General features: G+C 37.1%; 2 long non-coding RNA genes across 3 annotated transcripts in view; both read right to left on the bottom strand.

The window, feature by feature from the left end:
• LOC148950115 (uncharacterized) overlaps positions 1–4,566 on the bottom strand; it is a 10,346-nt gene extending 5,780 nt beyond the window's left edge. The window contains exons 1-2 of the long non-coding RNA XR_016141954.1: positions 4,052–4,566; positions 2,195–2,291 (exon numbers count right to left, since the gene is read on the bottom strand). This is a non-coding gene — a long non-coding RNA (uncharacterized LOC148950115). The remainder of the gene's footprint in view (positions 1–2,194; positions 2,292–4,051) is intronic.
• LOC148950114 (uncharacterized) lies at positions 2,277–22,371 on the bottom strand. 2 transcript variants are annotated; one of them, XR_016141952.1, is made up of 3 exons: positions 22,228–22,371; positions 20,855–21,074; positions 2,277–2,398 (listed from the first exon to the last, which is right to left on the bottom strand). It is a non-coding gene; the product is annotated as an uncharacterized LOC148950114 (long non-coding RNA). The 2 variants fall into 2 exon arrangements; XR_016141953.1 differs by lacking the exon at positions 2,277–2,398 and adding an exon at positions 11,789–11,847.

The following is a 22,371-nucleotide window of genomic DNA, read 5'->3' as shown; positions in this document are numbered from 1 at the left end:
TTCTAACAACGTCAGTTGCTGCCGCAAGAGTGTTCTCTTTGAAGGACTTCCATGCAACTTCACTATCATTGCATTGGCCAAGGACCTCAAATCTGTTGGATATCTCCACTTGGTACCGCTCAGCCAAAGCGGGGTCCTGTTGGATGCGACCGGCATCAATTTCCGAGAAGACTGGCTGTTCTTCATAGCTTTGAGGCGGAGCTTAATTTTGGCTGCTACCAGCCGGTGGTCGGTGTTCCCGAGCTCGGCGCCACGGTAGGTGCGGCAATTCTGAACAGACGACAGCCATCGTCGACGTACGATGATGTAGTCGAGCATCTTCTTTGTTGATCCATCATTGCTATACCAGGTGTACTTGGCTATATTTGGTCTCTGGAACCATGTGTTCGCAATTGTTAGATTGTGGGCCAGACAACAATTCAGCAGCCTCTCTCCATTATCGTTTAGGCTATCCACTGTAACAGGTCCAACAGCAACATCCCACAGGCCTGATTCGTTTGAAACACTTGCATTCAAGTCTCCTAGGAGGAGGAGGTAGTCATGGGGAGGTCCAGAAGATAGTTCAGAACTAAGCAGGTTATAGAAATCATCTTTGTCTTCTTCATCAGCGTCGTTTGTGGGGGCATAGCACGTAATGACAGTTATTTTGCCGTGCCTCCCATCCAGTCTTGCGGTCAGGAGTCTAGGCGATACTGGTTTGAATGACAGGAGGGCCCTACGTGCAGCACTGTTCAGTACTAGGCCAACGCCTCCTCTTCTTTGCCTACCGCCAGACCATAGCAATGTGCATCCTTCACCTATGTCCTCTTCACCATGTCCAGGGAGGTGTGTTTCAGTGACTCCAGCTATTGTGACTTTATATTTTTTTTTTAGTTCATTTGCTAAAAGAAGCTTCGAAACGGGGGGGCTCAGCGTCAGGACGGTCCAGGTGGCCACATTGGTGCCACCTCGGTCAACGATGTTCAGAGGGGATTTTCCTTGGGCGGTCCGAGGTCGATACGGGGTTTGAGATGATATATCCGAGGCTGAATTTCTGGTTCCATTTGTAGCAATAGAAGTTTCAGGAGCAGGGCTGCCAACCCAACCGTCCCTAGATGCATTTGGTTCTCTGGTGGCTAGCCAGGTATCCAGAGGCACGTGGAGGTCGTTCTTCATGCGCCAATCTGCATGGGAACTAACTCCGGATGAGCATCATTACCTCCAAAAGTAAGTAAGTAAAGTAAGTAAGTTAGATTGCCTCTGCACACACCTTGTCAACATAGCATTAACCAGTAATGTGAGGGTAGAATGTGATGTAAAGTATGCAAATAATGTGCAGAATTTCTCAGAGGTTCTGACTATAACTGAATTTAAGAGCCATTCCTGGGTGGTGGAGAAGGGGATTGTTTGTCTGCAATAGTTATTTTGAGCATGAAGAGCAAAGTATTGAGTGTCCTCCCCATATATGTAATAATTTCTGTTTGTTTAAGTTTTAATGTTGATCTTTACTTTCAGTTAAAAAACCTGCTTTTTTTGTTTAACCACTCAAAGGCACAAACAATTCTCAGGGGTAAACATTGAAATGCTGCTGATTTTTAATTGCTGAAAACAGCCAGTAGTTTATTTTTCTTTATCTGAATGCTGAGCCTGTGTAATTTGAAATCTAGATTTTTGTGGTAAGTATTTATGCATTCAAAGCTTGTTTTTATATTATTCAATGTTTGGAAGATATTTTTTTGCAAAATACTCTTTAATTACAATATTTGTAATTGAACTTTGGCAAAACAAAGAGTTAATTTATTTGAGCCAAAAAACATTTGGAGATACTGAAATTGATATAACAAATATAGAAAGTTAAAACATTGATATATTGTTTAATCAAATTATCACCTAGCACTTCCAGTTTGAAGCAAAACAACAGATTGTAAGACTCATCTAATAGCAGACTTGAAGCAAAACAGCAAACAACTTTGGTTGCATGAGCTAATTGCCTATAGGCAGTTAGATTGCCGCTGCACACACCTTGTCAACATAGCATTAACCAGTGATGTGAGGGTAGAATGTGATGTAAAGTATGCAAATAATGTGCAGAATTTCTCAGAGGTTCTGACTATAACTGAATTTAAGAGCCATTCCTGGGTGGTGGAGGAGGGGATTGTTTGTCTGAAATAGTTATTGGTCTATTGATCTTTGAAAATAGTCATTTAAGGTTTACCTCTTAATACTAAATTCTTCCACACAGCTTTGGCTACCTTCTTTATATGTTCCATGTATGGGCCACTGATTATCTTACATCTCTTATGTCTTGGCACCTGGGATCAAGAAACAGCTGTGAATTTCTATTAAAGATTTTTCTGTAAGGGATGAAAAAAATATTCAAATAGAGCCAACAGGGAGATATACTTGAATCATAGGCTACCTGTAAAAAAAAAAAAACAGATTTTTCTGACAAGCCATAGCCAAAGAAGCAAGTGGGTGGCTTGAACTTGTAAATTGTAAAAGCAATTGGCTAGAGGTTGGACATTATAATTCCAAAGGAATTCGTTAGGTTGACTAAGGCTTTATATATTAAGAAACAAGAAGAGAATATGTGTTTCTGAGAAACTTTGAAGTCACATAGGAAATGAAACAACACGCCAAGAACTGTTATAGTTATATTTTGTATTATCTGGAGAGGTTCAAAATGAATAGGACATATTTAGGTAATGTATTCTATGATCTGATAATTTGTTCATAATTACTTATGTAGCTTCACAAATGCTAGGCAAAATAGGTCTAACATAAACAATCATCTTTGAAAGTGAAAATGCATGTTTTTGACTACAGGAGGGTTATTCTGGACACCTCGGTAAAGTGTCCAAAATTACCACTTAAGAGGTTTCGGAAAAAAACCCACTATTACCATAAACAGTTGAACATGTGTCCTGAACAAACCAAAACAGATGTCAGTGTTCTGGAAAAACAGAAATAGTCCTAAGAATAACTAACTTGAAGCTAGCCTACTAAGTGTGAATTTTATGGGATCTCTAGGTGAGCAGCTACAGAACTTATAAAAGGATTGAAAATTATGAGACTTGCCTTTATAATTGCTTTTAACCAATTTCTTCAGAAATGGTACAACTATTGAGTTTCTGAAAGCACCTCTTTAATGTATTGTTAAAAGACACTACTTCATGATTTTTATTGAATTTTGTAGATGGCAATTATGGAGCTACTGATCTCCCCAGAGCAGTGGCGTAATTTTGTCAAATCTCTGGGGGGGGAGGGGGAGTGGGCAAAGGTGGAGTTAATTTTCAAAAATGAAGCGAAAATAACAGTAAAAACTAAGAAACAAGCCATTTGGTACCATAAAGCAGTGTTCACAAGCTTGTCTAGCTAGAATCCCATGTCTAGCCAGAATCCAATGTCTAGGCAATGACCATTCACAAGTAAAATTTGGCGCTTAGCTAGACATGCTAGACAAGGCGCTTGGCTAAGAGTGAGTGTGGTAATTATAGAGGCATTATTTTGGTCTCTGTAGGTAGCAAATTACTTAGTAGGCTAATATGATACTTTTTAGACTGAGAGATGCTGTAGATAGTTTTAAGAGAAGAACAGTGTGGTTTTGGAAAAGGTAGAGGATGTGTCAACCACATTTTTACTTAGGTTGATAATTGAGAAGTGCCTGAGTATCAGACACTTTTAGTCCTCAGTTTTATAGATTATGGGCAAGCGTTTGATTCTGTCAATGGAAGAACTTTAGTAAAGGTTTTATCCTTGTATGGTCTTCCCCTTTATATAGATCATTTTGATGGATTTTGTCTGAAGAAGCACAGGAAAGGCAATGGGAGACCAAGGAATTAAATGGGAAGGAAAAAATTTCCTGGACTCAAATTATACTGATGATTTAAGCGTCCTAGATGAAAATATGAGCAAAATGAATGAGCTTTTAGAGGTTCTTTGAGTTCAGGGTGCTAGAATAGGTTTGAAAATAAATGTTAAGAAGACCAAGGCACTAAGGCTAGGAATAAGTGAAGATGAAAAGGTGACATTTGGTAACAAAAAGATTGATCAGGTGGACAGCTTCGCTTACCTTGGTAGCATTATTAGTAAAGATGGTGGGAGCAGAGAAGATGTTAAAAGTAGAATAGCCAAGGCTCAGGGCGTTTTTCCACATTTAAAACAGTGAAAGAATAGGAAAATAAGTCTTCTTCTTCTATTTAACAGCAGGCGGGCTTTTCAGTAAAACTATTTAGCCCTTTTCCTTTTGCTTCACTCTGTGGGCTACAGAGCTACTGGCTTGATTGCCTCATATTTATTAGATATATTCAGATATCTTTCAGCAGATCTTTCGACTCTAGGAGTTCAAATATAAGATGATAGATGTCGATTTCTATGCTCTGTGTGCAGGTATAGTTGGCTAGGCTCTTGGCTGATAGTGGGATTTTGTGGTATTTGAAGTATTTTAACAGTTTACAAAGCAAGGTATGTTGTGCAGACGTCAGCATATTACATTCAAATAGGCAATGGTCAATTGTTTCATTATTCATATTACAATGCCTGCAAAGAGGGGACAGGGGAATTGAACCACTTGAATTAGAAAGCTTATATGAGAATGCAAGGAAATTTAGTCCATTTGTTCCAGAACGAATTCTATGATAAATTTTAGAAAGATACTTATTGGGAAAGGGGGAAAGGATAGGATTAATCTTATTAAAATTAATATTTGATAGCCTCCATCGGTAAATATCTCTAATTGGGATTGGTCTCCCACTTGGCTGGTCAATATTTATAGCATTTTTTGCTATTTCATCAACCTGATGATTACCACTTATGCCAGAGTGGCTAGGAATGTACTGAAAGTAAGTTTTTTATGCCACTTGAAGCAAGATTATCAATAATACTGTGACAATGATAAGTGTCAATGTCCAACTTATATTGAGGAGCTGAGGCCAGCAACTCAAGGCTTGATAAAGAGTCGGAATAGATGATAATATTATTTGAATTTTCAATCAAAGGTTGGTTTTGCTTAAGGTGTTCTAATGCCATGATTATGGCATTTAACTCAGCAGACATTATAGATAAATTATTAAATAATCTCTCGCCCATTGCAATTTTCAGGTGAGGAAGGAAAACCACTTGTAACCTTCTCATTCATTTTTGACCCATCAACAAATATTTGGAAGTGATTTTTATAGGTAATTGTATTAAGTTCTGCAAATTTTTTCTGGACAAAAGCAATGGGGGTTAAATATTTATTCCATTTTGAAAATTCAGTATTTATTATGGGAAATGATCAATTCCATGGAGGGGATTAGGGGAAATTAGGTGCAATAGACTTTGCTGGTACAGGGAACTTCTTTTGAATATTGGCATACTCATCTGCAATACCTCTATACATGGCTGGATTTCTTAACCAATTATGTAATGTGTGTGAGCTATTTGATTCAATTTTTGTAAGATGTTTTATCAAGAGAAAGCTACGTCTCTCCCTTATTGTTGTTAATCCACTCTCCATAAGCAGAAACTTGGTGCTTGTGGGGTTTCCTAAGACCAAATATGAGACGTATTATATCATTTTGTGTTGTTTCAATTTTTTGCATCTGGGTCTTTGCACATGCACCATAGACAATGAGCCCATATTCAATATGGGGTCTTATATGTGATTTATAAAACTGGAGTAAGGTTTTCTCCTTACAACCCCAGGGTGTGGAAAGAAGTCTTTTTAGTATATTTGCTTTTCTATAACATTTTTTTATTGTGTTTGAAATGTGGAGGTGGAAATTTAGTTTTTGGTCAAGCATGAGACCTAGGTAATTAATATAATTATCTTCTGGAATAGTTGTTATATTTAGAGTTAGTTTTGCATTAACATGGTTTCGCTTCCGGTGAAATTGGATTATTTTTGACTTGGTGGGTGCAATGGGTAAATCTGAATGTTGAGAGAATTTTTCAAACTGGAAAAGTGACTTTTGCAGATTTGACTGTGCTATCTGAAAGGTGTTGCCAGATGACCATAGCACCAGATCATCAGCATATTGTAGATTCGTGTGGGGTAGGTTCATGTCCCAGAGATATAGGGCAAAAAGGAGGCAACTGTGGACTGCTCCCTGAGGTAGGCCTTTGGATATTGTCTTTTGGGGTGAAGAGGCTGAACCAACACAAACAATGAAACTTCGCACTTCTATGAAGGATTTAATAAAAGATACTAGCTTAGGAGGTACTCCAAGGTTTGCAAGTTTATTTAAAAGGATTTGGTGGTTCAGATTGTCATAAGCTCCTTCAAAATCTAGGAAAGCTGCCACTAGGATATTATTTTTTGAGAAAGATTCATTTATTGCATTTGTTAGCAAAATGAAAGCATCTGTTGAGGAGTGGTATTTCCTGAATCCAGTTTGAGTGTGTGGGATCATGTTATTTTTCTCAACAAACCAGAGGAGTCTGTGATAAATCATTTTCTCCATTATTTTCCCCATCACAGGTGTAATCATTATGGGCCTATAAGACTCAGGGGTATCTTTTGGTTTATTTTTCTTTAGGATTGGTAGGAGGGACGAACATTTCCATATATTGGGGAACCTAGAAGATGCCCAAGCGTGATTATAAAAATTTAGCAGTTCTTGTTTGTATGAAGGTGTGAGATTCTTTATCCATGTAGGGTGTCTATTGTCATAGCTACTGCTAGTTTTGGACCTAATATGATGTATTGCATTATTCAATTCCTGGATTGAAAATGGATTAGTTATGTACTCGGATACTGGGCGTGGTTGGTAACTAGGGTTCATAGGAATTGTGGACAGTTTGCTTTGATTATTTGATGTTAGCTTATTAACAAAAAGAGTTACAAATAGGTTAGCCTTTTCATTATCAATGTCATAATGGGTATTATTATGTATAAGTTCATACAGGAGTGGGTTGGGAGAAGTCTTTTTCCCACATATGTAGCTTATGACTTTATGTATAATTGGCTCATTTGTTTCTCTGGAGAGATTATTTTCAAAATTTTTCCATTATTTATATTTGGCATCTATTATAGTCTTTTTTTGATAAGATCCTGCTTGTAATTTTTTTGAATATGTAGTAGGTGTTTTTTTTTTTTTATTAATTATTTACTAGCTGCCTTTTTTATACTCCATCTATTTAGGCACTCAATTTTCCACCATGCTTTAGGATTTTGTTTAGGAAATGTTTTCTTAGGTGTTGTCCTGGGGATAGCATGATTAGCTGTATTTATTAGTAAAGATGTCAACGCTTCAGCATTTCTGTCAACTGTTGTGTTAGAAATGCATGAACTTTGGGTGAAACTTGTAATTTCATCATTTAGCTTATTTTGGAAAATAGACCAATTTGCTTTAGTGTTGATATATTTGGATGTATGAGATAAAGTTTCAGCAGGTTCATTTAGGGAGCAAACTATAGCAAAGTGGTCTGTACATAGACTATCAATTTTATTTATGTAAATTTTGTTCAAAAAATTTAAAGACACAATTTGTAGGTCAATTGTGGAGAAATTGCCACTTTTGGGGTTGAAATAAGTATTCAGGTTTGGAGGGGTAGCAACAGCTAATTAATTATAATTTGAAGTCATATACTCAATAAATTTACCAGCTTTATTTGCTGGTTTATTCCCCCACAAAAGGCTGTGGGCATTGAAATCACCACAAATAATGATATTTTTTAACATATTAGAATTATCTATATAATTGAAGAAATCCTTGGCATCTGTAGTTTGGCCATTAGGGTTATAAAAGCTTATTATGTAGGTTTTCAAATTATTCAGCCAAACACTTATACCAATTACATCAACATCATTTTCAAAATCTGGAAAATTGATGCCACAAAATTTTATATTATTATTAACTAATAAAGCTACACCACCTCCTTGTCTCTCTGAAGATCTATCCTTTCTCAGGATAGTATATCCCAGAGACTTAATTTGTTGATTTTGGGTTAAATGAGTTTCCTGGAGGCAAGCAATATTAATGGAATTATTATTCATAAATGATATTAGTTCATTTAGCTTATTTTCTGTGAGTGATCTTACATTCCATTTGAGTATTGATAAATGTTGTGTTGTTGATTTATTCTTCATATGACTGTGTATCAATGTTCAGCTTTGTTAAAAGTAAAGCAAGATCTTTTTTTGCTTGAATGAGCATATCATCTGGGATGTAGATTTTTGACAATTCTGCAATAATTTTTATTTTCTGTAGTTGATGTAAGTTCATGGCCTGAACTGCATTAGAGTTTAGAATGAATAAGCATATATTTGGGGATTGCATTTTTGGTAGTGCATCCTGTTTGTTGGTTAAGGGATTGATTCCTGGTAGTGTTTCTGGTTTGTTTCTTCTTGGGAGGGAGGGCCAGGCTGGCCTCATCTCACCGGACAAGGAGGCTTGTTGGCTTGGTGATTCCTTCTGATAGGTATTTGAGCTAGGTGGCATAGAAGTTGGTGTTTTATATGGGGTGCTTGATGCATTGGGGGCATTTGACTTGGGGGTTTTGGTTGGTTTCATTACAGGCTTTATTTGGTATTGTTGGGCAGCATTTGCTTCCATTGCTGCAAAGGGGTATGGGATGGCCTTCTCTGTTGATATTTGGAGTGTTAGAGCTCTTTTCTTGTATGCAGGGCATAATGATTTATTTGTAGATTCATGTGGGCCTTTGCAATTGATGCATTTAGGCTGAGTGTTGTTGCATGTTGTCAGCTCTTTAGGATGGACATATTTACATTTACTACACTTTTGGAGAATTTCATTGCATTTGTTTGTCGTGTGTCCCAGTTTGAAATATTTCTACACTGGATAGGCTTAGGTTTGTATTCCTTGTGTGGTTTGATTTGCCCAAATAGGAATAATTTTTCTGGGATATCAATTTTATCCTTCAGTGTGAATAAGAAGGATCTACTAGTTTTTAGACCATTAGAGTTAGGTTTTCCAAGTTGGGTAACATCCTCTACTGGGATTGTGTTTCCAGCCCTATCTGAAAGGCCTTCTTTTAACTCCTGAGTAGATATCTCTGGGGGAACATTATAGACTATTATTTTTGTTGGTGATTGTTTTGGGTTCCAATTAGCTGCAATAATTGGAGTATTCAGAAGGGATTTGAGGTTAATTATTGTATCTGCTGATTTCTGATCTTCTACAGCTATTAGCAGAGATCCATCATGGTTAATGTTAAGAGAGAACATTGATTTTAGCAATTTAAAAATTTCAACTCTTATTGAAGTGATCATTTTTTTTTCAATGGGGGTTGTGGGATTATTTTTTAGGTAATTTCCTAAGTTTTTGGTGGGAGGATCCTGGGCCGGGAGAGGGGAAATGCTTTTAATTGGGGAGATTTTTTTCCTTTTTTTAGAACTTCTAGAGAGGACCTCTTGAAACCAATTATCATCATTTATTGTTAAATTAGACCCTACACTTATCATTGTACTATTATCCGAATTGGAGCTATCATTATAACATTGAGATAGGGTGCTTGACCAGCCAGGATGGGTATCTTTCAATATGACACTTTCACTGGAATTTGATTTGGGATCTGGGGGGACTTTTTTTTTGGAGGACTTCTATTCATTGCCTATTCGAAAAAGCTTTAAACACAAAAATAAAAATAAAACAAGAAGGGAAAAATAGATGATATCAAACCGTCTGCACTATACTATGGGGAGGATAAACACCACAGTATAGCCCTGAGGATGACTTGAGCAGAATTGGTTTAGTACAACTGCTGATTAGAAGAGATAATAATCACAAGAAAATATATTTCAATTTTCTTATAAGGTTGCTGTTGTGTCCCATATTTGAAGCTAGAGTGATGAAAGTGGTAAAATATGGCTCGGAAGCCTAAGGCCCGTTTTTTAGCACTAAGATCTTACATCTAAGATCTTACATCTTTCTGCAAAGATTATCGTTTTTTAACTTATCTTTGTTCTGAGATCTTACAGCTCACAGACATTAGCAAAAAGTGTGAAGACCGCCAGTTTTACCATATAGAACAATGATAAGAGAACTTTGATGATCTACTCATCATTGTTCTCAGACCACTGATCAGAGCAGAATGATTAAAGACGTTTGCACAAAAACGACCAAAGATATAAGATCTTTGTTCAAAGATTTCACTTTTAAGCATTTTCTGGCAAAAGATGTAAGATCTTAGCACATTGATGAGTGAAAAACAGACCTATAGGCACTCCGAAAACCGGATAAAGATTTGCTAGACGTTTTCCCAAGAAATTGCCTTCGGATTGTTCTGGATATCCGGCTGACAGACCGTATTTCAAACAGCAGGCTGTATGAAAAGTGTGGTTCAATCCCAGTCTCTAGGGCTATCATGAAAGAAAGGTTGAGATGGCTAGGGCACGTTCTGTGGATGAAGGATGACAGATTGCCAAAAATTGTCGTTTTCAGCCAACTGCCTAGGGCTAAACGGGAAGCAGGTCGTTTGCAGTTGGAATGGGAGGATGTCATAGAGATTTAAAGGAAATGGGAACTTCCAGGGAGGGTGTAAAGAGGGAGGCTATGAATAGACTGGGATGGAGGTGGAGCATGCATAGCTGTGTTGGCCTCAAATGGCTTGGTACTGCCTTAAGTTGTTAGTAGTAGTAGTAGTATTGAATATTATAAATATTTTAATAACAAATACTAAATTATTGAAAACATCAGTGCCGGCCCGGAAATATTATGGCATCTGCCAATTTTTCATATGGAGATGTTCCGGCGGAATTATTCAGGGGCTATTTTCCATGTGTTTTGATTTCTGGGAAATATTTCCATGGAAGGGGTATTTCTGGAGAAATCGAAAATCCAATTAGAGATTAAAGTCTTATTGAAATGAAAGAATGCTTACGAGAATTTTCCAGGTTGAATCGTCTGCAAGCTATTTTACAGGGTGGGGGATTCTCAGGGAGGATGGAACTTGGCTAGCGCTTGGCTAGACATTGAGTTCTAGCCTCTAGAACTCAATGTCTAGGATTTTCGATTAAAGCCAATCAGAATATGTCAAGATCCACTATTTTCATCATTTTTATTTACATTTATAAACTGAAATTAAATTTTTGTTTTCTCATTAATTGTTTTTTTCATTTTAGGCAAATATACAACACCAGACATAATAATGAAGCACACTAAGGCAATTGCTTTGCTTATCTCATCCATTAGCTTATGACAGTAAAAATAGGGATTATAATTTTTGAAAGTTTTGCCTGCATAAGCTCTGTTGTTTGGCTAGAAATGACAATTTGAAACTAAATTTGTAGTTTTAGCTAAGCCCCGAATTTTACATGTGAACGGTCGTTGCCTAGACATTGGATTCTGGCTAGACACGTGTATAGACATGGGATTCTAGCTAGACACGCTTGTGAACGCCGCTTAAAGGTACTATATAGAATTATAAAAGTACTTTATAGTACTAAAAGGTAAATATGTACTAAAAAAAGATCTGTTTCTGTTGATGCCTGAATTAGGCAGGTTTATCTTAGTTTTGACAAGATTTTGGAAGGAACTAAATTTCAGCTGGGGGAGGGGGAGGCAAATCAAGACCTGGAGAGGACAGTTGCCCCCTACTGTTCCATAGCAAATTATGCCCCTGGTCCGGAGTGACCCCTTGCCTGGGATAACACCGGTCTCGTATCTTTTTTCCCCTTGAAAGCAGGGTCCATTTAGCCATACAAATACTTTCTAATTTCTATAAATGCCATTATATTTCATAAAGAGATCCATTTTTGCCTTGTAAACGTAAGAAGTTGGAATTTGTTTAACTTCTCCCATCAAGGCTCTTGCGTTTTGCTCCGTCTTATGGTTATGCTGACAAAGCTCTTATTTAGGGTAGACAAGCCCAACGGAGTCCAGTATGAAGGGGAGAACGTAACGCCAAAGCGCAATATGAATGATCCTTAAAAGAGAAAAAAACGTAGTGGACACTTATGACAAACAGAAAAAAAGAATATTTTGCCCTTCTTCCCCAAACGGAAAATTCCAAGTCCCTCTACTTTCTGACAACAAATTAGAGTTTCAATTCAATGTCCAAGCCGTGAGATTAAACAGGTATACACATTAAACTATGTTTAGAATGTGTTGCTTTTTAATTAAACATACTGACTGTATACAGTTTCTTGTTATCTGTTAGCAGTGGCGCACAGTGGTGTAGTGGGCTAAAATTTCTGTACCAGTAGGCATATGAAAGTAATATTTTACAGTACAAGGAGAATCATTTAATTGCCACAAGGTAATGAATGCATTTAATATGTATTTAGCGTATAATATACTATAAGGAGGCTAAAGGTTTGATTCTACTTGAATAAATAAAATTTAAAAAGTAATTTTTTTTTATAATAAATAAAATTGAATAAAAAATTTTAATAGTGTATTTTTTTCTCAGTTCTGTAGTAACTGGAAAAGAGAATATTTGTAATATAATTCGCTTCCAGTGAAGCGCCAATGACGCAGTCGGCTTCAGATTTTTTATGTTATGAAAGGAGGCAGTAGCTAAATTCTTGTTTGTAGTGAAAACAAAATTTGGCGTGAACAGTCTTGGGAAGAAATAATATTAAACTAAATATTTGATATATAATGATATCAACTGATGAAAAGCCCATCAGTTCAAAATTTAATTTTGCAATAATTTCATTTTTATTTTCAATGTTGTAATAAGTACATAAGAACATGTTTGTAATTAAGCGCCATTTTCAGTAAAGCGCCAATGAAGCAGTGGGTTTTAGACGTTTACAGTAAGGGAAGGAGGCAGTACCCATACTCTTTGAATTGATTTTTGTCCATTTTAAGATTTATTTATTCATTTATATTAGTACATGTTTTATGTTTGTTTGCTATGATTGTTTATTTAGTTTCTGTTCATTTTGGGTTTCATTTATGCTACAATAGTAAAATATTTTGTTTTGTTTTAAGCTTGATTTGCATATTCAATTTTAGCTGAATTCGCTTTAAGGTTTATTTATTCATTTCTATTAGTACAACAAAAGAATTAAAACAAAAGCAATACCTCTCAGTATCACTTGAGAGTTCGTCGTGTAAACACCTTGTTTTTGGATACTAATCTTTTAAGATTTCAACCTGTGTGTTTCCCTACAGACATTTATAATCGGATTATTTATTCTCTGGCTATTGACATTTTTTACTGAACATAAATTCCCTTGAGATTTAGTGACTTAATAAGTACAGTGACTCAGACAGAAACATTTAATTACCCTAGAGGATTGTATTCTTTATGGACAGCAGCGGTATGGCCGAAATGAATTCGAGATCTAGCTGCGTTCCCAGAGCTTGATTGTTGCGCTGTGGAAAGTGCCCCCGAATTTTTAGAGCAGTGTTGCCACCTACTGTACTGACTGAATATAAGCCAAATTTCTAAAGTAGTTTCCGAAACAGAATATTGATTGATAACATATACTAGACAACAAGCAGAAGAGGGGAGGGTTCCTGCCGCAAGCGCCGTATGTACCTGCCGGTATTGAGTTACACTTAAATTGCGGGGAATTGGTGAGTGGGTCCCGACACTTCCCTTGTTCCTAGTATTGTGTGGACGGAGGCATTTGAAGTCTCAGAGGCGTTTGTCTGTGCAAACAAAGCAGAAATCGTCAGTCGTGCGCGCAACATCCCATGCTGCTGTGCATAGAGCTTGTTACGTCATGATGTTTGAACAGAGTGAGAAATTGCATTATTCGCCCGTGTTGAATTTCGTTCAGCGAAACAAGGAAGAGGGAATAGATGATGAGACTATCAAAAGATTTGGAGCGGAGTTTTTTGATTGCGAAGTGATTGTGATCGCAAAGAAATGGCTGGGCTTGAAGCTGGATCCTGATGCGCCATTTCAGAAGCGAACCGGAACGAAGGCACCATCTAGTCACCTTGGTGATATCTTGGAAATGGTGAGAAAAGGTGATTCAAATTGTTTTACAATTCCGACTTTCGTCATTCGAAGCCCTTCGGAAGTGCCTGTTATCCCGGCTTCGGCTTACTCGGCTTTGCTCTCGAAAGTCAATGAACTGAACTTGCATCTAAAGACTATATCCAATAAGTTCGAGTCTTATTCAGCCAATTTTCCACCGCTACCCCAGCCTGGGGACGCTGCTTCTTCACTATCGAGTAGCCATGCTACAGTGATTGTTTCAAACCTTCCGCAAACAGTTTGCAACCCCAAAAGTCGAAAGGAATTCTTAGACCAATTGTCAGGTCACGAGTCAGTTTCCAGTGTCCGCCCACGAGGTGACAAGTTGTATGTCAACATTGAGAAATCTGTTATTTCGGATTTCTGCAATTCGATTAGTGCAGCCGCATCGGGTGCTACCACTAAAACTGTGCTTAAGCGTCACCTTGGGATTGCTAGAGGTATCCCTGAGGATTTTGACATTGCTGGACTAAATTCGTACCCTGGTGTGACTGAAGCCACTCGTTTCGGCTCTTCACAAACAATTAAGCTAGAGTTTTCGGATACATTCGCAAAAGGCAATGCCATCAAGAACGGCCTGAAAATAGGTTACGAAATATTCCGTGTGTACGATTTCATCAGTGTACCCCGTTGCTGCTTCAAATGCCGATCCCCAGATCACATGATGAAGGATTGCACCAGTCCTGTTGATAAATGTGCTCGTTGTGCCGGTAATCATACTGCCACTAAGGAAACGCCTTGCCAAAATAGCCCTAAATGTGCAAACTGCAACGGTGATCATACATCCTTTAGTTTGAAATGTCCAGTGCTCAAGTCTCGCGTTTCGAGTAGTGCCCGAAAATGATGCAGTCCCTTTCAGCTGTCTCGTACAACATAAATGGTACCAGAAGAAAAGAGCATGTTATTGACGAACTTGCATGTAACTATGACATTGTCTGTTTGCAAGAACATTTATTATCGTCGGCTAATACAAACCTGCTAAAAAGAAGTGCTAATCACGTCGTTTTCATATCGGCGGCACGAACTACTTTCGGACGGCCGTCGGGTGGGCTTGCTTGTATACTGAACCGAAATAGTGTTGCTTGCTACTCGCCTGTGCTTTTTCACAGTGATCCTAACATTTTGGCCGTGCGGATTAATGATTTAGTGATCGTAAATGTTTACTTGCCTTGTGACGGAAAATCGGTTCAGTCTCTTAACAGATTCGCTAAGACTTGCAGTGTATTACAGAAACTTTTGGAATCTGTCTCAAATCAAGGTTATCGTTTTTTGATCGCTGGAGAATTTAACGCTGACCTGCTGTCATCGAATATTCGCTCGGATTTGATATTTGATTCGCTGCCGCAGTTTAAGCTGGTTGAAAAAACTTGTATATATTCTTATCTTCATCATTCCGGTAGTCAAAGTAATATTGATCATGTTGTTTGTTCTCCGGGCCTACCCGTTTCTACTGTAACTGTTCATGAAGATCATTGCGATTTAGATCACCTACCGATTTCGTTTGTTTTTCAAATACCGATTTGTACTAATCGTAATGCTTTACAAGCAGGACGAAGATGGGTTTTCCGTCGAAATTGGAATAAGTTAAATTTATCGCTGTATATTTCTACGCTAGCTATGCTACTTGCTACAATTCAAGTTCCTTTCCACCTTCTACAGCTTAGTTGTAAGTCTTCAAACGATAAAAATACTCTAAATGATTATTATCTAAAATTAGTATCTTGCCTTAAAACAGCTGAATTGACCGCTGTACCACAGGAGCGAGTCAGGCGAAACACGCGTAAACCGGAGTGGTCGTGGGATCCTGAATTGAAATCGATTAAAAATAAAGCAAAGTTTTGGTTGCGGATTTGGGTTTCTTGTGGTCGTCCGTCTGTAGGGGTTATTCATCAAATAAAGCAAAAGACAAAATTAGAATATAAAAATTACCTGCGCTCGACTAAATCAAAAATATCGAATTTCCCGTTAAGTAAATCTGATTGGCAAAAGGTAATTAATTCTGAAAAACTTGATGATTCTTTTGCTACAAGCCCGATTAGTGCCGGTGCATGGCATAGTTATTACAGTAAAGTTTTTAGTTCAGTGAATTATCATGTCCATTCGGTTTTTTCGAAACTTCTCATTGCCGCACTTCCCGTATCGCTGAGCCAAACTCAGATTTTGCCTGTCGAGCTCTGTGGTTCAGCAGGCAGTAAAAAGGTTGAAATCAAATTCCCTCGATTGTGATGGCATTTCTGCCAACCATTTAAAAGTTGATTGCCCACTTCTTTTTCAACACCTGCAGTTGCTTTTCCAAATGTGCTTGTGTGCGTCTGCGGTACCGGATAGCTTCCTATGTGGGTCTGTAACATCAATTCTTAAAAGAGGGAAACCTCCTAGCGATTGCTCGTCGTATCGGCCAATAACTGTGTCATGCAATCTCAGTAAAGTTTTTGAATATGTTCTTCTTCCGTCCATATCGAGTGCACATTTTGGCGAAAATCAGCTTGGTTTTTCGTCTGGGGTAGGGTGCCAGCATGCCCATCGAGTTCTAATTAATCTTCTTATCGATGCGACTAAAAAGGGATATGAACTCCATCTTTGCGCCTTGGACCTTTCCAAGGCTTTTGACAGCGTCGTCCACTCACAAGCTCTGTTTTCCCTTTTTAGTCATGGCATTAATCTTTCTCTGGTTTCTCTCCTTCGTTATTGGTATGCCAATTCTTTTCTACGAATAAAAGCTGAAGGGGTTATTTCCGATTCTAAAATTCCGGTTCGGCGTGGTGTCAGACAAGGTGCTGTCCTTTCCCCTTCTATCTTTAAACTTTGCATTTCTTCTGTTTTATCTTCTATCCCAACCACTTGTATTTTTCAGGCGATAAATCTTTCTTACATAGCGTATGCTGATGATATACTTCTAATTAGTAGGACTAGAAAAGGTCTTTCTGTTTCTGTATCTACAGTTGCAGCAAACCTTAGTAAGATTGGTCTATCACTGAATTTCTCTAAATGTGAATATCTTTCGTTTAATAGTAATTGTAACTCGCCTTTAGATTGCGCTTCTTTTTCTGTCCCATGTGTCTCTTCTTTTCGGTGGTTGGGTATAAACATTGCTAAAAATCTTAAATCTCTCCGAGAACAAGCCGTGGCGAATTGTAAGAAAAAGATCCAAGTATCGTACTCCAAAATTGTTGCCAATCGGGGGAAATACAGTAGGAAGACCATTGCTAAATTGTATTCTGTTTTTATTGATCATTCAATTTTGTTCCTTTCTGGTGTTTATCCCATTCTTGGGCGAAAAAATACCCGGTCATTACGTTCTTATTATTTTCGGTTCTCGCGTTTTCTACTGTATTTGCCTCCTTGGTACCGGAACCGTAACCTTGTCTCAGTTTTTGGGCTTCCAGATATAACTGAAAAGCTAGTTGAGCTTGCTGACAAACTCCCCCAGACAGTGAAGGCTCTCCCAGCTTATCATGGGTTTGTACGCCTCCTTCATTGATTTAGTGTCTTTACTGTGTATTTAGTCGATTTGTATGTATTTTTTCTTTTCTTTTATTTATACTCCGCTTTTGTTACCTTAGCGGGTTAAAAAATAAATTATTATTATTATTATTAATACGAAACCAGAAGAATGGAATAACAAGAATAATGCAAAAAGAGATAAGAAAACTAGAAACAATTTTTTTTAAAAAGAAAAACCAAAAATAATTGACCCCCTCCCTCCCGCACGAAAAAGTAAAAAAAATGTATTTAAGCTAATCCAACCCCATCCAGGTAATAAGAGTCCAGACTAATACAGGTTATATTTTAATTGCTCTTAGTTTTAATGATGAACAATTCTGATTTTCACTTTCTCTTCTTCACTAGATTAGGTGCAATTCCTTGTTTCTTATTGTTAGACGTTTCTCTTCTTTTTTGGTTTTTACCAGCATTGAACATGCCTCGTTTGACGCATCTAAAGATATTAGCGTTTTTTTTAATCTTTGCTTGGCCTTTTTCGGTGGCCGGCGTTAACCCCTTTGAAAAATCCCCCCTCCCCAAGAAATAGCCCCCACGGAACCCCTCTCCCCCGGAAAATACCACCCCCATGCGGCTGGCTGGTCTTCAATCCCTCTGGGCTTTAAAAAAAGGACTAGAACTATTAATTTCTAATCCACTGAGGACGCTCCGAAGTTTCTGGGACCTTGAGGTGGAGGTCTGGATTAGGAAGGGACAGTCCTCCTCCTGTACGAATTAAATTCTGCTCATTTTGGGGTTTAGTGTTATTTTTTACTTTCATAATAACAGCGTAGACCAGAAATATTCCCAGAACTCGCTGTAGATATCAGTTTCACATTTTTGATGCGTTTTTAAATTTTCTTTTGTACCACTCCCCTCCCCAAAAAAACCTTTACTGGAATATACCCTATTACTGCCTTTTTGCTGGGAAAATTTTTCACAGAGGGGGGGGGGATTACCGGCATGATTTTAAAAACAATCAGAATTTAAAGTCCTTTTCAAATAAAAGTAGGCTATGAAAAAATTTTCACCCGAGATCATCTGCAAGAAATTTTCTGGGTGCAATTTTCAGCTAGAATGAATTTCCTTCTATATTCTTACGGAAATTTTCCTGGAAAGGGAGGGGGCATTTTTACGTGAAAACAACTTTCCATGGTGGAATTTTGCCGTGGGTGAAGGAATTTTACATCGAGGGGTGAGCCGGATATCCCGGTGTTATTTAAAAGTGATAACTAATTAAACTAAAAAAAAGTTTCTTCAACTGAAAGTAAGGAGCAACCTCAAAACTTAAAAGGACAGGAATTATTACGTATATGAAAGGGGTTACCCCTCCTCAAGACTTCTCTTTCCACTAAAGTTGTGACTTTTTGTCCCAATTCCTTAAGAATGACTCCTGAAACACAATGGCTGTTTAATAAGAATAATAAGTTTTTTTTTTTTTTATTTCAAATCATCTGTTATGAAAGAGTGTTTATAGGTGCAGAGTGGGAAAAGGGTATGGTTCCTGAAACCACCTTGAGGGAGCCAGTTTGTCTGGCATGGTCTGATCAACAAACAGAAATTAAAATTTAAAAAAATCACTTTTTTCAACTTAAAGTACAGAACAACATACAAAAATTAATCCATATATGCACCCTCCTAAATCCCTTGCTCGTTAAACTAACGTCTCTATTGCTTTGGCAAAGCTTTTTATTCTAATTGAACGGCCCTAATTTTTATGAAGTGAAAGAATGAAGTTTCATATTATTCAAATGAAAGAATGCATATGAGAATTTTTAAGGCTGAATCATCTGCAAGCTATTTTACAGGGAGGATGGAACTGTCTGGAGGGAATTTGACAGGGGGAAAGTTTATTTTACATTGGATAAAATTTCAATGAAGGAGTTTTCTGTGAGGGGTTGCCCTCTCCATATATGAAGGGTTGCCCCCTCCTTAATACCATGCTCTTTACACTAAAATTTGACTGTCTGTAAAAATATTTTAAGAGCATTTACTGAAATACAAGGGACATTTACTTAGAATAGGAAGCATTTTTAAAAGTGCTAACAGCATTTGTGTAAAGAGCAAGGTAATGAGGTGGGGGCAACCCTTCATATACAGAATAAATCTCCCAGAATTAATATACAAATTTTGTTTTAATTTTTGATGTATGGTGAAAAAAATTCGAACCTGTATTAGTTGGAAAACGTTAAAAAATTAAATAAAAAAACAAGTTTTTTAACTGAAAAAGGAGTGACATTAAAACTTAAAATGGACAGAAATTATTCCGCATATAAAAAGGATTGTCCCCTCCTCAATACCTCTCTCTTTATACTAAAGTTTTTATTGTTTTAAAAAGTGGAGTTGTGACAAAGAGTCAACCTTTAGTGTAAAGAGCCAGACATTGAGGAGGAAGCAACCCCTTTCATATACAGAATACTTTCTGTTCATTTAAAGTTTTAGTGTTGTTCCTTACTTTCAGCTAAACTTTTCTTATTTAATTCAAAAAAGAAAAGCCTATTGCTTACACATAGCACTTGTAATTGGGAAGTAAATGAGACATTTTTTGGGGAGGCAAATTTTCTCTGGGGGAATTTTCAGTGGTGGGATGTGGGGGATCCCCCTCTTAAATACTTAGCTCTTTATGCTAAAGTATGACTTTGTGTCCCTATCCTTTACAAACAACAAGTGAAACACAAGGTTCTTTAAATTGGAATAAGAAGCTTTTTGAAAGCTATAAATAATGTTAGCATGAAGAGCAAAGTATTGGGTGTCCTCCCCATATATGTAATAATTTCAGTTTGTTTAAGTTTTAATGTTGATCTTTACTTTCAGTTAAAAAACCTGCTTTTTTTGTTTAACCACTCAAAGGCACAAACAATTCTCAGGGGAAAACATTGAAATGCTGCTGATTTTTAATTGCTGAAAACAGCCAGTAGTTTATTTTTCTTTATCTGAATGCTGAGCCTGTGTAATTTGAAATCTAGATTTTTGTGGTAAGTATTTATGCATTCAAAGCTTGTTTTTATATTATTCAATGTTTGGAAGATATTTTTTTGCAAAATACTCTTTAATTACAATATTTGTTATTGAACTTTGGCAAAACAAAGAGTTAATTTATTTGAGCAAAAAAACATTTGGAGATACTGAAATTGATATAACAAATATAGAAAGTTAAAACATTGATATATTGTTTAATCAAATTATCACCCAGCACTTCCAGTTTGAAGCAAAACAACAGATTGTAAGACTCATCTAATAGCAGACTTGAAGCAAAACAGCAAACAACTTTGGTTGCATGAGCTAATTGCCTATAGGCAGTTAGATTGCCTCTGCACACACCTTGTCAACATAGCATTAACCAGTGATGTGAGAGTAAAATGTGATGTAAAGTATGCAAATAATGTGCAGAATTTCTCAGAGGTTCTGACTATAACTGAATTTAAGAGCCATTCCTGGGTGGTGGAGGAGGGGATTGTTTGTCTGAAATAGTTATTGGTCTATTGATCTTTGAAAATAGTCATTTAAGGTTTACCTCTTAATACTTAATTCTTCCACACAGCTTTGGCTACCTTCTTTATATGTTCCATGTCTGGGCCACTGATTCTTGATCTTACATCTGATCTTACATCTCTTATGTCTTGGCACTGGGGATGAAGAAACAGCTGTGAATTTCTATTAAAGATTTTTCTGTAAGGGATGAAAAAAATATTCAAATAGAGCCAACAGGGAGATATACTTGAATCATAGGCTACCTGTAAAAAAAAAAAAAAAAACAGATTTTTCTGACAAGCCATAGCCAAAGAAGCAAGTGGGTGGCTTGAACTTGTAAATTGTAAAAGCAATTGGCTAGAGGTTGGACATTATAATTCCAAAGGAATTCGTTAGGTTGACTAAGGCTTTATATATTAAGAAACAAGAAGAGAATATGTGTTTCTGAGAAACTTTGAAGTCACATAGGAAATGAAACAACACGCCAAGAACTGTTATACCTTTATTTTGTATTATCTGGAGAGGTTCAAAATGAATAGGACATATTTAGGTAATGTATTCTAAGATCTGATAATTTGTTCATAATTACTTATGTAGCTTCACAAATGCTAGGCAAAATAGGTCTAACATAAACAATCATCTTTGAAAGTGAAAATGCATGTTTTTGACTACAGGAGGGTTATTCTGGACACCTTGGTAAAGTGTCCAAAATTACCACTTAAGAGGTCTTGGAAAAAAACCCACTATTACCATAAACAGTTGAACATGTGTCCTGAACAAACCAAAACAGATGTCAGTGTTCTGGAAAAACAGAAATAGCCCTAAGAATAACTAACTTGAAGCTAGCCTACTAAGTGTGAATTTTATGGGAACTCTAGGTGAGCAGCTACAGAACTTATAAAAGGATTGAAAATTATGAGACGTGCCTTTATAATTGCTTTTAACCAATTTCTTCAGAAATGGTACAACTATTGAGTTTCTGAAAGCACCTCTTTAATGTATTGTTAAAAGACACTACTTCATGATTTTTATTGAATTTTGTAGATGGCAATTATGGAGCTACTGATCTCCCCAGAGCAGTGGCATAATTTTGTCAAATCTCTGGGGGGAGGGGGAGTGGGCAAGATCATTTTGATGGCTTTTGTCTGAAGAAGCACAGGAAAGGCAATGGGAGACCAAGGAATTAAATGGGAAGGAAAAAATCTCCTGGACTCAAATTATACTGATGATTTAAGCATCCTAGATGAAAATACAAGCAAAATGAATAAGCTTATAGAGGTTCTTTGAGTTCAGGGTGCTAGAATAGGTTTGAAAATAAATGTTAAGAAGACCAAGGCACTAAGGCTAGGAATAAGTGAAGATGAAAAGGTGACATTTGGTAACAAAAAGATTGATCAGGTGGATAGCTTCGCTTACCTTGGTAGTATTATTAGTAAAGACGGTGGGAGCAGAGAAGACGTTAAAAGTAGAATAGCCAACGCTCAGGGCGTTTTTCCACATTTAAAACAGTGAAAGAATAAGAATATAAGTCTAGCAGCAGCAGCAGCAGGATTTCGGACC

Source organism: Artemia sp. Qi Xiang Cuo, chromosome 7, assembly GCF_049724085.1.
Source record: "Artemia sp. Qi Xiang Cuo chromosome 7, ASM4972408v1, whole genome shotgun sequence".
Classification (NCBI taxonomy): Eukaryota; Metazoa; Arthropoda; class Branchiopoda; order Anostraca; family Artemiidae; genus Artemia; species Artemia sp. Qi Xiang Cuo.
This window is presented reverse-complemented; position numbering and strand designations above follow the sequence as displayed.